This window comes from Cryptomeria japonica, chromosome 8 (genome assembly GCF_030272615.1).
Source record: "Cryptomeria japonica chromosome 8, Sugi_1.0, whole genome shotgun sequence".
NCBI lineage: Eukaryota > Viridiplantae > Streptophyta > Pinopsida > Cupressales > Cupressaceae > Cryptomeria > Cryptomeria japonica.
Window position 1 is genome coordinate 450,460,808 of NC_081412.1, and position 7,313 is coordinate 450,468,120.

Here is a 7,313-nt window from a genome sequence, read left to right on the forward strand (position 1 = left end):
GAATCCTAAAACTCAAATTGTGTTTACTCAAGATGAGTTGCCTACTAGTGAAATTCAACATCAATATGATCCCTTGATGATTGTGGTTATCATAAATGACACTGCTATAAGACGAACACTGGTAGATAATGGCTCTAGCCTTAATGTGTGTAGCATTAATCTATTGCATAAGATGAATGTGGATACATCCCTTATTGAGCCTGACTCTCGTCCCATTCGAGGCTTTGATAATGTGGCTAAGTCTTCATTAGGTATTGTAGCGTCCTAAAATTGTGACACTTGCAATTTTGACTGCATTTCGGTCTTCACGATGGCGACGCAACACGCAACCTGAATGGAGACCCCGAAACCTGATTATGACACTGAAAACTGCATTTTCTTGCACCCTGGCCTGAACCTCCTTGCACCCTGTTGTCCCGGGAGGTGGGACCAGAGTGCCCAGCGCCCTGGTCCCTGGGCCTATTTTGGGCCCGGTCTCCTAAGGGGTCTCGAGTCTTTTTGTTTGCAAATTGGAAATTACATTCCCTGGTCGGCCTAAGGTCGGGAAAATCAGTCTTTTAACCCTAATTGACAAGTATATAAACTACATTTTTCTCTCTCATTTGGCATGAGGAGGATATGTGTAAAAAGCATGGAAACTATACTCAAGCATTCAAGCATTCAAGCATTCCTTCAAGCAATTGATCATTTCAAGTCTCCATTCAAGGCTAAGTGTTGCATTCAAGACAAGGATTCAACCATTGAAGAGGAGATCACTTACTACATGCTACATACAACATACAACATACAACAAACAACAACATCTATACCTTCGCACATAAGGATACAAACATCCTTACAACAAGGTATTAGTACTTGTTTTACATTACAGACATTTACATTTACAGCATTGCTCATTTCTTGGTTAATTCCAAAACTGGGGTTTGACCTAAAGGCAAACCCCTAATCCCTAACCCCCTAATCGTCTTCGCTTTTTTGTGTGTAGGTTGTAGGTACGCGGCTGAAATTGAAGATCTGGAATCCTTGTGTAGAGACGAACAGATCCCCCTTCGTTTCGCAGATTTTTCGGAGGACCGTGGCGCTCGGGCGCCATCGTCCCGACAACTTTTGCTCAAATTTGCAGGACAGCGCCGTATCGACATTTTACTGCTAATTCCAGGTCCGCAGCTTCATCCTATATCCCTATCTCAGTTTATAAGAGAATCTTTGTCACTTTCTATGCATGCTTAGCTTAATTCTTCTATCAACATTCTTTACAAAAGAGGGTAGCCTTGCTTTCTTAACCCTTGAAACACATTCAGCATCCAATCTTGCATTGTGTGGGATTGGATCTTGTGGGTTTCAACCCCTCTTTTGAATGTAAAGTCTCTCCCCTAAGTGAAAACCATCAACCCTAGTGAATCTCCCTTCTCTCTCCTTGGAGTTGGAAGAGGGGAGTGCAACTAGGGTTCGATCGCGATTTTCCGCTTTACAAGTATTATCACCTTACCCATCACAGTGGGACCGGTTACTTTGCCTACTCCTATCCATGTTATGTCGGGAAATCTAACATACAACTTGTTATTAGGGAGACCTTGGATTCACGGTATGCAAGTTGTCCCCTCTACATTGCATAGACAAGTTAAATTCATTTATAACAATAAGACATATACCTTGATAGGTGATACTAATTTTCAAGCTTGCTTGCAAACATCTACTTCCAAAGGGAGTTCTTCTAAATCTTCCTCTTCTAGTGATGACTCTTTACCTATGGACAAATCATCATCCTCTGATAATCAAAATTCTTTGGATGAAGATTCTTCTCAACTTGAATCTACACATGAAGAGGCTTTTGATCCTGAGAAGGTTCTCGCAGAAGATGATTGGGGATCTCTTGATTTCACTCCCACCTTCGTAGGTGAGTATAGGGTTCCACCTAGAGAGCTTAAAGTTAAAAAGAAGGAAGAAACTAGAGATCAATCAGTCTTACCTGAACCTATGAGTAATAATTTTGTGGCCACTTCTCAAACTTCTTCTCCTCACACTTCTAATTCTGAAGAGTTTGATTCTTTGTCTTATGAAAAACCGCCTTCTCTTTCTGAAATGGCTGATCATTATGGTCGTGGTTTTCGCATTTTTGCTAAGCATGGATATCATGGAAATGGTTGTGGTGCTCACGAACAAGGGATAAAGGTTCCTCTAGAGAATAATCTTCACAATTATGCCTTTGGACTTGGCTATAATCCCTGCAAGCCCACCAAAGCATCTAAAAGACCATCTCTCAGTGTGAATGCTATATTTAGTAGTGATGATGATCTCACTTCAACTAAATCATCTTCTACTTCTATCAACTCTCATTCCCCTCATAAGGAAATCTTGGCGATGAACAAATCTCTTTATGACTCCCCTCAGATTTCTAAACCCACTTATGAATCTTTATCTCCTATTCATCATAAAATCCTTTCCTCTAGGGATAAGGCTCTAATAGATTACACTCATCCCTCTTCTAAGATTTCTTGTGACTTTTCTTCTTCAATTTTTGTCATTTTATACATGTTTTTGATCTCACTTATAGTTGAGCATTTAGCATGTCATATTCAAATACCTCATTCAATCTATCATGTCTTTAAATAACATTAATGGCTATTATGTTGCTCATCATTATGTGACATTGGTAGCTCATTTACTGGGGGCTCATTGTCATTCATGATGGTACAATTTCAAGTGCAATCATATTTTTGAAGCAACATAATAGCCTAATTTTTCTATGTTATCTCTTGTTCCTATGGAGTAATAGTGTGGAAATATTGATCATCTTTTCTTTAGAATCCTCTTTTCCTAGATATGAGAGAAGATGTGTATTCTCTTTCTTATCCTACCCACTTCTTGTGAGGAGCATTTTACATACACTAATGTCTTGCTTGCATGAACTCATGTGAGTATGTAGTACATTTTGCTTATGTCTAAATCTCTCCCTCGAAGATTGTGTAAGTCCTTCTCATTGTCCTTATCCTTGGGAGGCAATGATCTTTCCTTATTTTTATCTAAGGATCCACTTTTTCCTATTTTGTGGATGGTGTGGACTTTATTACTTGATGTTATGCCTTCTACGCATTTGTTGTTTTTTGTTCAAAGATTCTCTCTTACAAGAGGTGTAAGTCCTTGACTACAACCTCTTTTGCACTTGGTAAAATACATCCATAATGAATTCACTCTCCCAATTGGGTTAAAAAGAGTGTCATCCTTCATTAAAGAATCACTTTCACCTCGCAAAAGAAGAAAGTATTGCATTCTTATTCTCTTCTTTGTCTTATTCTAGAAGATGTTATATTTGTCTAAGACAATTCCTCTCGGGGATAGGTGTCTTTTGTACAAAGATCTCTTCTCCTCTAAGGATCTCCTTTACACATATTACAAGATATCCCTTTTCAACTATCTTATCCTTGCTTAAAGAGTGCAAAAACTCTCTTGCTTGGATCTATGACATTGTTGCATTTTTGGGGTATCTTATTTTGTGATGAAGGTAGGTATCCTTGTTCTACTTTGCTTATGACATAAACATTACACTTTTTGAGCAGTGGGTCATTCTCGGAACCAGAGCACAGACTCTTAGAGCGAGATGCCTCCATTTTTCTTTTATGCAAGGTGATTATTCTCGGAACCAGAGCACAGACTCTTAGAGCGAGATGTCACGCTTTTGTACTATACATAGACAGGTTGTAGCATACTCGGGCATAGACTCCTATGAGGTGCTTCTAACCTCCCTTACACACACATGCACGAGGTTGAGTGGAACTAGCGGCATAAGGCTAGACTTTCTCACTCTCCTCCCTTACATGGATCACCTAGACAAACTCTAGGGGCTAGTTTTCCATGTCCTTTGTCCCATGGATCACCTAGATAGACTCTAGGGGCTAGTTTTCCATGTCCTTTGTCCCATGGATCACCTAGACAAGATCTAGGGGTGAGAAGTCCATGTTTTCTCTCTCTCACTATTCTTCTCATGGATCACCAATGTGTGTGTTCATGCTGCTTTTTCCTTTCTTCTCTTCTCTTTGCATTTTGTTTCCATTTACATCCTTCATCTTGTGTTAGAGAACTCTCAAATCCTCACACTCTTTGTTGTGTTGGAATTGAGATTTAGTCCTCTTTCTTACCAAATGATTCTCCATTAGTTTTTGATCTCATATCAAATCTTCTTGTGAGCATTTGTCATCAATATTCTTTAACAATTCGAAGTGGTAAACATGATACCCTATTTCAACTCACTAAAATTAGCAAGCCGAAATAGGGGGGGCATATAGCTACCCTCGAATTTTCATCACCTTCCTTAGTAAGCATTAGGTGATTTTGTGATCTAACGTGTGTTTTGTAGGGTGCGGTTCCTAACTGTGTACTGCAGATACCGCTGGGGGCTTCGTTCGACAGACTTATGGATATATCCTTTTTCAAATAATGTTTACTTTTCTGTACTTTAGCTTGCATATGCACGTAGTGTTCATATGACCGCTAAAGTGGGGGCTAAATGTAGCGTCGTAAATTGTACGCACTTGCTAGGGTGGTACAATTTCACACCTAGTTTAGCACCCGCCTTGGCGCATTTTGCATTTTGCATTGCATTTCCCCTTTAGTACTTAATTCATCAAATTAATTAGGTCTAAGGTTCTATTTTATCATCTCCCACATCATAAAGTTGGGCCCCTTTCATTAAAGTGTGCCCTTTTCATTTTATCCCTCCTATACATCATTTAATCAAAAACCCTAATTGGGTCCTATTTTGAACTTGGGGGCTTGATTTCAGGGGTCAAAACATCTCGAAATCACCTGTAACTTCGGGATTCACTCTAAAATCATCATATCCGACGGCCCTAAAAATTTGGTGAAAAGTTGTCGGGACCATGGCGCCCGGCGTGCACATGGTCCCAGACATTTTTCCCAAAATTTTAGGAGCGCGATCCAATCATAAAATAAAGCTTAACCCCAAGAAATTGGCAGGATATTCAATCTCTAGGTCGGCCAAAAGTCGAAATTAAGACCTAGGGTTTCATACATAAGAGCTCTCTTTCTTCATTTGAGAGGATCCGATTTTTGGCTTTGGAGGACCTTCTATGCAGTGAAATAGCAGATCTTTGAAGACTTCAATAACATTCAACATCCATCCATCAAGCATTCATCAATTTCATTCATTTAGGGCCTGGGAGACATTGAAGAACAATAGGAGATTACCGACTGAAGATTGGCTTGTACTCCTCCCTTAAGGGTTGGGTATGATTTCATGTTGTTTTCATGTCTTTGCATAAGCTTCAATATATCCTTTATTCATGCTTTAGATCACTTTGCATCTTGATTTACAGCATTTACATTATCATTTACAAGCAATTAGGGTTTACTTTCTAGGTTGCTCTAGTTTGCTTTCTTGCATTTAAGGACCTGGCACACACACTAGGCCTGCACACACAATACATTTTACAATACAACTTGGCTATTCGTGGAGGTGGAAATCACCGAAGCGGGGGTTTGACTAAGGCAAAACCCTATATAGCCGCCCAAAACACCTTTTCAGATATAAGTGCAGACTTCGGGATTCAGACGACGCCGCAAGTTGCAGATCCGAAAGAAGCAGACGGAGACGGGACCACACACCAAGTTTCAGAGCAGAAGACCAGGACAGGGGCGTGGGGTGCCCTGGTCCTGCCAGGACAGGGGCGCTAGGCGCCCTGGTCCCTGGGACAGGGGCGCTGGGTGCCCTGGTCCTCCTGACAGACAACATTTCCGACAGTTTTCCAGAGTGCAAAACAGCAGTTTCCGGAGCAGTTTCAGGGGCAGAATTAGGACAGTGGCGCCCGCGCCCCCGTCCCGAACATTTTCACTCAGATTTTGACTCTGGGTATGCATTTACATTCTTGTCTTGTCCTTGTGTTTATAGCTTTCCATTGTTTAAGTTCAATTCTACAATCTTGTCATTAGTTCATACTTGCATTTTGGGGTTAGGAATTGAACTTGCATCATTCTATCTTTCAATTACAACAAAGGAATAGAAATCCTAATAGGTAGCCCATGGCTCTCTCTTCCACAAAAATAAGTAGCCAATTGTGTGATACCTCTAGGCTCTTTCGTATTCCACAAGTGTGTGGTTGAAAGTGAGATTAGGGCATGTTTGCTTAGTGTCACTTTTTCTCCTACACAGGTTTATGTAATGGATTTATTGTATTATCTATTAGGTGTCTGACCTAATTATTTAGGTCTTGGTTTGGTATATATTTGATGTAAGATCTCTTTTTAGATCATTTTATGGTCATGGGTTATGGGATTATCTGTGTGCGAATAAATTTGTAATCATATGCAAAGGTTTTGGTCAATCATAGGTGATCGAATTGGGTTTGTGTAAGAGGTTTAAGACCTATGTTATTGAGCTTAACTGAAACTGTACTCAGGCATATGATATGCTATTCATGTAGCTCAATCATCTTTTCGGATTGTATTCCGATGATTTCTTGTAGTTAGTGAGGCTCCTTAGTGATGAGAAGTACGTTCTAGGTAGAGTGCCTTCCTACATGTGCAGATCCCTTATTGTAATCACATACTTACTGCAAAGAGTATCATCTGACTATCGGTAGGCTTCCCACCATGGTTTTTCCCTTTATCGGGTTTTTCATGTACAAATCTTGGAGTTATGTGTTGTGGATGCATGGTAAATGTTTTGTGGCTTATTTTTGTACTTAATTGACATATCTTCTATTCCGGTATTTGGTTTATGCATTTCAGTAAAAAAAATTTAAGTGCTTTATGTTTCATAATCTGTTGACAACTGATTCACCCCCCCCCCCCCAGTTGTCCATTGGTTATCCTAACAATTGGTATCAGAGCTTGGTTCTCTATCCAGAAGCTTAACCTCTTGAGGAAGATCCTATGGCGAATAATCATTCAACTTCAATTGCTTACTTAAAGGACAACCCTAAGCTTGAAGGAACAACTTATAGAATATGGAAGCTTCAAATGGAAGATTCATCTGAAATGTCTTGCAAAACAGATTTGGGAAATCACTTAGAAAGGCTATACTCCTTATGATCCGACATCTGGCAATCCTCCTCTGGTGAACTTGGATAAGGACATTGAAAATCACTGCAGAGCTAGAGAAGCTCATTTGAGTGCCTTGATAGATTAGCAAGTAATGAGATTAATGTATAAATCATCTGCTAAAGCTATATGGGATAAGTTAGAGACTTTGAATGAAGGTGACCCTACTGTTAAATTTGCTAAACTTGATGGTTATCGGGTGAGATATGAGAACATGAAGATGGAGGAAGATGAAAGAATTGTTGCTTTTATGGAAA